Genomic DNA, 10,856 nt, shown 5'->3' on the forward strand with positions numbered 1-10,856 from the left:
AAATTGACTTCATGCCCACGTGATTTTAAAGAACAACAGTTGAAAGAATATTTCGTGATGCAGCATTTGCATTGGATTGGTGTGCTTTTCGCTTGGTAAATATTCCATAAGTTTCATTTCTCTACAAATTTGGTACTTGAATATTATGATTTTCAATTTAGCAAGATAATTATGGATCTGTATCAAGGCATCAATCAGAGGACTCAAAAATAGCATCAGATCCCCATGATGCTGAAAGATGGTTCAATATTAGAAAGGACCAAGTGCCAGAGAGAAGTTACAGTAAAGATATACTATTCAGTTTTAATACCGGGTTCGATTTCATTGTATTCACTGCCATGTGTGGGGGTAGTATATTGATGGCTCTTCCGTGGATTAAAATAATTTACATCATATCTCATATTCAGATTAGGCTCTTTAGATATTGTACCTAGAGTAATTTGCTAAAAAATCAAATCTAATTCACTAGTCAATTTGTTTTATAAATATTCAAACTATTGTTTTTTCTAGTCATTATTACCAAAGAACTGTTGATATTATATATATTTTGTTTAGATCATTGTTTATTAAATAAATGTCGTGTAGAAATTGCGTTTGTATTTAAAATAATAAATTTACTTCTATAAATGCTTTTCAATACAATATTAGAAGAGTAATGCAATTGCCAAGCGAGATATTGAAAATATTTTTAATAACATTATATATTTTGATACTTGATCCAAAAACGATGTTAAATAATTAACAATTTACCTTGAGTTTGAGTAAATATAAACAATATAATTAATCATTCCGAAAATTATTCAACAAATCGCAATTTTGTTTGAAAAACAAATGAATAATAATTGAAAAATATTGCTGAAGAAAAATAATAATACTGCGAATAATAATGCAAAGAATTACTTTATGATAATATAATCGTACTCTTTTAAAAACAAAACTAGTGGGGCGCATGGCATCGTGCCTTAAGGCAAATTGCTGGAACTTCCCGTACCAAAAATTATTTTTTTTTAAAAAGATTAACATTTTTGAAAAAAATTTACTCTGAAAAAAATAGATTTTTGAGAAACTATAAATTTTTAAAAAAAAATTTACTTTTTTGGAAAAAAAAGACTTCTTGAAGAAAAATTTATTTTGAAATATTTTGGAAATTCTGAACTTTTTTCAAAGCAATCGTACTGCTTTAACTGCATAGAGACGAAATATCTAAGCGCGTAAGCGCCGCGTCGCCGTCTAACGGATAAGCATTGGTACGGAACCCATAGGAATGTAAACAAAATTTATACGTATTTTTAAAATCTCTATAAAATATCTGGGGATGTGCTTATGTCTAATGAACATTTTTGACCGCCAAATGGCTTTTTATTTTACTTTTTTTACTAGATCTCCGAAACCGCTAGACCTGCCTTCATAAAAATTTGATCAGTTCTTCGTCTTGTTAATACAAGTAAAATGTTTTTTGAATTATTTTAATCGGACGCTCCGTTCTCTTAAAAACTGAGTTACCGTTTTTGCCACTTTTTGCCCCATATCTTCGGAACGGCTAGACCTGCCTTCGCCAAAAACTAATCAGCACGTCTCCTTATGAATACGAATCTAATGTTTTTTGAATTATTCAAATCGCTTCATCCGTGTTCCCGAAATCGTCGACGAAAATTTGTATCCGCACACACACATATACATGCACAACCCACATATACATCTATTTTCTCTAAGATATGCCAAAATGTTAAGAAGGCTTTGAAACGTAAAGATATATAAAATTTTTCATTTTCGAATTTTTGCGATTACTATAATTTGCCCTACGGGAAGTTAATTAATACAGAAATAATTATTATTATTTGCATTAATAATAGTTTTTCATTTTGCTCTTTTAATAAATCAACCTTACCAAAACATTTCAAAATAAAATTATGTTCTGTATTTAAACAAATAAATGAACATGTTGGTCACATAAAATATTGCCACACATCTCTGATTTAAAATACACTTTTGTGTGGAGAATAACTTATTAAAAATGCAAATTGCAAACAGTATTCATTTTGGAGATAATTATTAAAATTTACAAACCATAGGCTATTCTAAGTAATTATTCATGTCTATATCCAATTATTCCGTAGACTAAAGTCACTGCCATAATCACATAATCATATATCTTGAATGGCAATAAAATTCAATTAAGTAATTATGATTGATAATTCAATCAGTTGGCTTTATAGCTTCTGCAGATTATTATTTATCATAATTTTGTACAAGACGATGGATTTGGAATTGAAAAATAATCCTTTTATTGGGATACATTTGAAAGGTGGGTACAATATACTCGTTTAATATATTTTGGAATTGGATTGGATCAAAATTATAATTTAAATGTTATAATAGAGATTATCCGATTTTCCAGGTTTGCACATTTATGGCTTGGTTGATTTCAAAAAAGTCTCATTTCCGTACATAGAGAAATTAAAACGATATACAATTTTAACATTTATGATAATAGTAAATGTATCACAATATTTTTCGATATGAAAATTTAGGAAATTTGATGAGATTAACAGCTCGTGGTGGAACTGTGGTGGTGTATTCTTCATTGATATCGAAGGCATTTGTTTCTATAATTTATAGCAAACAATTTAATGTAATGTTTACAGATTTAGATAATGCGATAAAATATATCAATAACAATGAACAGGAAGCTATTAAAGAGATTTTAAACAAATATATTAAATATAATAGCATATTGACTAAAATAGTTTGTGTTATTACTGGCCTGTCTATAGTCGTGTTTAATGTATATCTCGTAGCATTATTTTTCGTTTTTTATAGGTAAGTAGGTATAATAAAAAAATATGTATATTTTTAGCACGATCATAAATAAATATGTTTTCATATTTACTCTGTTTCATCACATGTATTATAAATTCAGATGTTAAATAATTAAAAATATAATCATAATTTTTACTGGACCAGATCATGTATAGAGTCAAAATTTATGTAGTACTTATATAGATATATATATATATATATATATATATATATATATATATATATATATATACGTGGTCTGTTCAAAAAGTACCCGGAATTACTAATAATTAAATTTCGCGGTTGAGTGTCTGATTGTCAAAATTTTTTTTATTGTGTTGGTATACATGCCCCTAAAGTATGATGAAATTTTCAGCTATATTCACTGTTTACTTTGTCTGTGGTAGTCGCTAAGGTTCGACGTGTTTTTCTGAGCTCGGCGATTTTTACAATGGAAGAATTGAAAAGTCAAAGAATTTGTATTAAATTTTGCGTAAAAAATGAAATAAAGTGTTGCAAAGTGCAAAAATTCACCAGATATGGCTCCGTGTGACTTTTCCCTATTCCCAAAGTTGAAGGACCCATGAAAGGACGCCGGTTTTCCTCGATTGAAGAAAATCGCTGAGAGTGCTCAAGGACATATCAAAAAGTGAATATCAAGGGTGCTTCGAAAATTGGAAAAAACGCTGGCATAAGTGTATTATATCTGGGGGGGACTACTTTGAAGGGGACCACATTAATGTAGACGAATAAATAAATATTTTTTTGAAAAAACGAAAATTCCGGGTACTTTTTGAACAGACCACGTATATATATATTTAAAACGATTAATTATTTTTTTATTTTTTTCAGGCCTGGGGATAAAATTGAAGTTTTCGTAGTAGCAATGTATTTACCCTTCGATGTAGAAAGCAACCGAATAATAGTATTTTTATACATTGAATTGATACTAAATATATTCAATCCTATTATAATTGCATGGAATACTATGATGATATCATTGCTAATGTATGTGCAATGTTTAATCCAAATTCTTAAATACAAAATAGAACATTTGAATGAATTTTGCGAAGACAACTACAGATATGAATTTATAACAAAATGTGTTGATGATCAGTTACAAATTATAAGGTAAAAATAAAAAATATATAAAATCAAATGTAAATAAAATAAATTTCCAAACAATTATAAATTTTCATACAGTTAAGAGAAAAACGTCCATACATCCCATCCATCCAGTTAGAAGAAAAAAATCATAAAATATATTTCATAAATTAATAAAGTAGTTATATTGTTTGTCTTTAAATTAGATAATTATTATTTAATCAGATTCTTTAATAACTATTCCATTTTTTTAAATAAGTAGTGAGTTTCACTAAAGAATAGACAAACAGAAAACGATAGAAATCGAATCGATCGTATTGAAGACTTATTAATTTTTTTTAACATAACTCAGTTGATTTAATAATTATGAATACTCAGATGTATAAGTATTCAATTAAAGTATGAAAAACTTTTTAGTATATACGTAAAAGTATGTAAGAAAATTATTAAAATAATGTTTCGCTTTCAGAATTTTGAAGAATTTAGAGCACATGATAAGCATCCCTTTAAACTTAGATTTCTTTATTATAGGACTAGTATTATGTGCTGAAAATTTTCCTAGTAACGATGGTAAAATTTGATCAATTATTATCTAATATAATATATAAATATATCAATTTCTAAAATAATATCATTTAAATCAGATGCCATTCGGATTGGAGATGTGTATTACATTTGGATACATTGGAACAGTTTTTTCTATTTTTTTCATGTACTACTGGCACGCCAATGAAATTGTATTAGAAGTAAGTATAAATTTCATCACAAAAATTGATACTCTGAAAAAAATTCTCTATCTTTTATTTTGAGTTTACGCTTCTTCAAAATCTTTCGAATAATATACTTGGATATATTCTTGAACCTTTCAAAAATAATTGTATAAATTTAAAAACACTGAATTTTGGTAGTTTTTACCCACAGCACTTGACTAAAATTCAATAGTTAATGTCTCTAGAATTTTTATAACAAAAATACGTTAGATTACATAAACGATACTGCAATTTCTAAAATAAAAAAATAAAATAAAATTGTATTCTATGAAATGTTTGAAATATCAATAAGAGCAATATTTATGATATTCTGAGCATCGTTCAATTATTTGCTACTGATAATTTGTAACATTTTTATACAAATATTGAAATTCACTTATAAATTAAAATTTAATTCAAATGGAAAATCAAAATTCAATTTCCAGAGTATCAATTTATCCCAGGCAGCTTACAATTCATGTTGGCTTGAATCGGAACCGCGTTGTAAGCGGGCTATTCAGTTAATAATGCAGCAATCACAAAAACCGTTAATTATGACCGCTGGATTTTGTCCAATGAATTTGCAAACTCTAATAATGGTAATAAATTTTTATATTTTTATAGCAATAAAATAAATATTTCGTTATGTATTAAACAAAATCTAGAAGACTTATTTATCTTTAAAATAGATACTCCGCATGACCTACAGTGGATTAGCTCTGCTGCAGCATTTGAGTGAAAAATCGTAAAGATAGCATATTGAAAAAAAATCAAGAAATATCGTTATAAACAATGTAGGATATTCAATCATAGAATAAATAAATGAGAAATTTATTAACTGTTATTCATAAAAAATTGGCTGTAAGACCTATTAGGCGGTAAGACAATAGATAGTTAAAACTATAGTCTATATATCTATTGCAGTTTCTTGTACAAATTTGCCAAACATTTGGTAGTTATTTTTGACAAATAATTCAAATATGATATGATTAATATCAATTAATAATATATTATACATTATTAAGCAAAAAACGAACGCTCTCTTGTACTCTTGATATGTACTCGGTGTATGTCCTAAAAATGGCTCATTTTTCGAATTTATAACAATTTTTTTTAATTACACCAGTTTTCGTAGATTTAAGACTTATGCTTTAGACTGTTCAGTAAGTCCATTTATTCTCTATGTAAAAATTAATCAAAATAGTCAAAAAATATTTTTAACAACAAATTGTAAGAAACTGTCCGGTCCATATTATTATCATATACTTAATCAGCTAGATTTCCAAATGATATCATTCATCAGTTTAACAGTTTTTAGAATTTCAAAATTAGTTCAGAACTTTTGCCAATACGTTAACGAAATATTCTGCTGTTTCCAAAAAAATGACTAGGCCGATCGTTTCACAAAACTAATCAAAGCGAGACCTTATCGAGTTGAATGAAATGTCTTTTAAATATTGAGAAAACATCAAAGAATAATCAAATTTTGGCTCACATCCACGCACATGTATACTTTATCCCAATTTGATATCAAGCGATTTGGAATCACTTGAAATGTAAAGAAACATAACATAGTCCACTCATTATAGTAAGTTCACCTCGGAATTCGAGATACCCAGCTGTAAGTCTGTAAATACTTGTATATCGACACCCTAAAGTTGTCTCCAAACCTACATATGTAGTTTTGAGACAAATTTAAGATGTCAATATACAAATATTTACAGACTTACAGCTGGGTATCTAAAATTTCGAGATTCTTACCTAATTTAAGCTTAAATGACTGGACTAACATGGGCAAAACGGATTTTCTGACATAAACATAAACTTCTTCTTTGGAAAGGTAATCACATATCATTGTAAATTATAGTAATACACGTAAAAATGACTCAATTTTGTTATTTATTCAAAAGTAATTTCACATATTATCCTGCGCGATTCCAGATCGTAAATTATATATTGGTTCCATGTACTTGATATTCGGCATAATATATGGGAGACAATGATTACACCTATTACCTAGTATTTTTTGATAACGTGATTGTTTGACCTTATACACATATAATAATGATGAATGAATAATAAGTGATAAATTACTTTTCAGGATATTTTGAAATTTTAACATTAAATACGAAAGTATTTTTATTTTAATGAATAATTATAATTATATTACGTGTAGATTTAAATTAGTTATTGTATTGAACCTACCAACAAGTAACCTTTCAAACATTAATATTGTAAATTATTATAAATCAATTACTGAATTTCATTAATTAAGACAAATTGTAATTTATATAAAATAAAAAAAATTATATGTAGAAATTAGTTTTGCATATCATAATTTTTTATATCTATAGTTAATAGTTACCCGTAATAGTTCAAGATTTTAAAAATAAGGAAATTTTATTAATATTTAACTATAGTATTTAAACAAAATTAATTCAGACTTTACAAATCTTTAAATATAATTTCCTTGGTAAAAGTATTAAGCAGAAAAATTTAAAAATAATTATATTCCAAATTTCAATAAAATATATTTTAATTCAATAGGCCTATAATATTTTATACCATAAAAACTATACTATATAAATATTTCATTAAAATCGTCGAAAGAGTTTGTTTGACTTTGAACTACGAAAAAACATTTAGCCCAAATTGTTTAAAAAAAAGGAAAGCTTTGGAAAAGCTTTCAAACTTTCAAAATTGGTTTTAAATTTTTGGCAAAAAGTAGACTATTTTTTCTTCTGCTAATTTTAAAGAAACTGCTCAACCGATAGCCGCCCACATAGTTGTAGACTTCAGTCTTTATCAAGTTAATATCTTTGGAAAAGCTTTCAAACTTTCGAAATTGCTTTCGAAAAACGTAGACTTAATTTTTTGCATTTTTCTGCAATTTTAAAGAAACGCCTCCACCGATAGCTGTCCACAACTAACTACAGTCTTTAGCAAGTTACATAAAATACTTTTAAATTTAAAAAATCTTGCAGTCGTTTTTGCTAAATAAACATTGTCGAATGTAAAATTTTGGTTCGCATACACACAATTCTGCTAAAACAGGTGTCAAAGGATTCAAAATGACTTAAAACGCCGAAATAAAATTAGCAGCTCAGTATTTCTGGCAAAAACTAACTTTTTTTTGGGAAGTATTGAGTAGCAAAACATAGATATAACATATAAACTTACATATAATATTTTTGGTAAAAATAAAAGTGATACGCCAATGCTCTCAGCAAAGTATTTTTCCATGCACAAAAAATAGATCAGTTTTATTAAATACTTTTCACGAACGATTGGCGGTAACACCATTGTGTTGTAAAAATAGAATGGATTCAAATTTGAAAAATAATCGCTTTATAGGAGTGCATTTACGAGGTTCATTATAAACATAAAATGGAAATTGTAGAAAATATATTTTTCATGAAATTAAATTTAAATTTTTAGGTTTAAACGTGTATGGTTTAGTTCACTTTGACGCCGCCAAATGCTTTTATATAGACAAATTCAAATCTTAACATTCATGATAGTTTTTAATATATCACAATATTTATTTGTGTATTTTAATTTAAAAAATCCGATGCTTCTTATTGCTCGAGGAGGAACAGTCGTTTTATATTCCTCTCTAGTATCAAAGGCTATGGTTTCAGTTTTTTATCGCCAAAAATTTAATGAAATTTTTGAAGATTTAGATAATACTATGAAATACATAGATAATTATAGAAACCAAGCTCTAAAAAATATTCTGGAGAAGTATGTGAAATTAAATAGTGGTTTAACAAAAATTGTCAGCAGTATCACAGGTGTATCTATGGTTTTATTTTATACGTACCTTATTTTAGTATTTTTTATATTATATAGGTAAGTAATATAAAAATCGAACTTATTAATTAACATTTGATGCTTGAATGCTAAATAAAACTAAGCAAAAAGTTTTTAAATATATTTTAAATAAAACTATCCCATCAGCAAAGTTGTGCACCTGATAATTATACTTTTTCGATAATTTATATTTAGTGCAGAAACTGATCATTTTATGGTTTTGTAATAAACCAAAATAAATAATTAAATTAAATGATTTTCAAAAATAAATGTATGATATTAACGTATAACGTATTATATAATGGTTAACTTTCGCTAAAATTTTAATTTTCTATTTCCAGGCCTGGTGAAAAAATCGAAATATTGGCAATTGCTTTATATTTACCCTTCGAAATAGAAAACCATAGATTAATAGTATTTCTATATTTAGTGATAGTTTTATCTATATTTGTTCCAATTTTAATAATCTGGAATACTATGATAATATCGATATTTATGTATGTGCAATGTTTAATCGAAATTCTTAAATATAAAATCGAAAATTTAAAAGAATTCTGCGATGAGAAGTGTACGAACTCGTACCAGTATTTGATTAATTGCATTGAAGATCATTTAAAAATAATAAAGTAAGATTAATTATATATATATATATATATATATATACCATCTATAATTACTATTTTTTAAATTTAGGATCACAACAGATATAAATCGTATGATAAGCATTCCTATAAATTTGGATTTTTTAATTATTATACTTATACTATGCGCAGAACTTTTCGTCATTATGCTGGTATGAATAAACATAATGTTTTTTTTTAAATAATCATAACTTATATAATTTTCATTATTTATTTAATAGATGCCTTTTGGCTTGGAGATGTGCATTACTTGGGGATACATTGGCACAATGTTTACTATATTCTTTATGTACTATTGGCATGCTAATAATATTCTGGTTGAAGTAAGTTGTATGCAAAAATAGGCCTAATCAATAATCATTTATTTTTCTTCCATACAATAGGCAATATAGTATTTATATTGACGAAAAATATGTTTTTTTCTTAGAGCAATAGTATATGTGACTCCGCATTTTCATCAAATTGGATAGATTTGGATCCAAGTTGCAAACGTGCAATTCAGCTAATGATACAAAGATCTCAAAAAGCACTTATGATGAAAGCTTTTTTCCAACCCATGAATTTACGAACTGTTATACTGGTATTAACTTAAAAATAACAATATTCTTCTATAAATTACATCATTATTTTTTTTCTATTTTAGATATTGCGAACGGCTTATAGTGCATTAGCTTTGCTCAGACATTTGCACGAAGGCTCATGAATTTACTTGAAAAATTTAATTTAGATAAATATAATTGTGATATATTATCATAAAAACTACTTAAATAGTAAAAAAAGATTGTAATTGGCTATAAAATCACAGCACATAAACATAACTTTATAGCAATTAGAAATTTAAAAAAAATTATTCAATAAAAGGACAATAGTATAAATACTATTCGGAGATTGAGATAATGTATTAGATATATTCATAGATGTTGGATAAAATGATTTAACTATTTAGAGTACTTTAAACAAAAATATTAATTTACAATGTATTTAGTTTCAAATAATTATTTTTATAAAAACGAGGCTATTACAGGATTCATTACAAAAAAAATTGCGCAAGTAATTCAAAACTCTACGTAATCAATTATAAATGTAAAAAATTATAATAAATAATTATAAGTATTTATTGTTATTTGATTATAATTCTTGCAATATGAAATTCTAAGAAAGAAATAACTAAATTTACAGGCATAATTTTTTAAAGTTATAGCTGAATGGTTTTTTTTCAGTCATATAATTCTGTATTTAGATTTGTTCCGTAAAATATAATTTTTATGAATTTTGTTTGTATAAACTTCACTTAATTTTAATATGATACAGAAAGAAAAAAATCCTAAAATTGATATAATAAAGGAAGTAAAATATATGTAAAAGTAAAAATCTGAAGTAAGCAAATTATTGAAAATGATTATATTATATTAATAATAATGAAAAATATTATATCAGGTTTTGTTGAGAGATTCTGAGAAAATAATTCATGTATATATATATATATATATACGTATATATATATATATATATATATATATATGCATATATATAACGAGAGGTTTACCAGATGGTGAAATATTATGATGGCGTTGTTCTTCCAATTATTAAAAAAAGAAAAATGTTAATTATTGTCAAACGTTTCGGGTCCTGATTTGACCCATCTTCAGTGCATACAAATAATTTAGAAAAAACACAAAAAATATGATACACAAATTAATATCACAACAACTTTTCTAATAAATATTAAATAAATAAAAATAAAATTAAA

The sequence above is a fragment of the Ctenocephalides felis genome, unplaced genomic scaffold (assembly GCF_003426905.1).
Source record: "Ctenocephalides felis isolate EL2017-DRISC unplaced genomic scaffold, ASM342690v1 CF-g0.4_SCAFFOLD_01170, whole genome shotgun sequence".
NCBI classification, from domain to species: domain Eukaryota; kingdom Metazoa; phylum Arthropoda; class Insecta; order Siphonaptera; family Pulicidae; genus Ctenocephalides; species Ctenocephalides felis.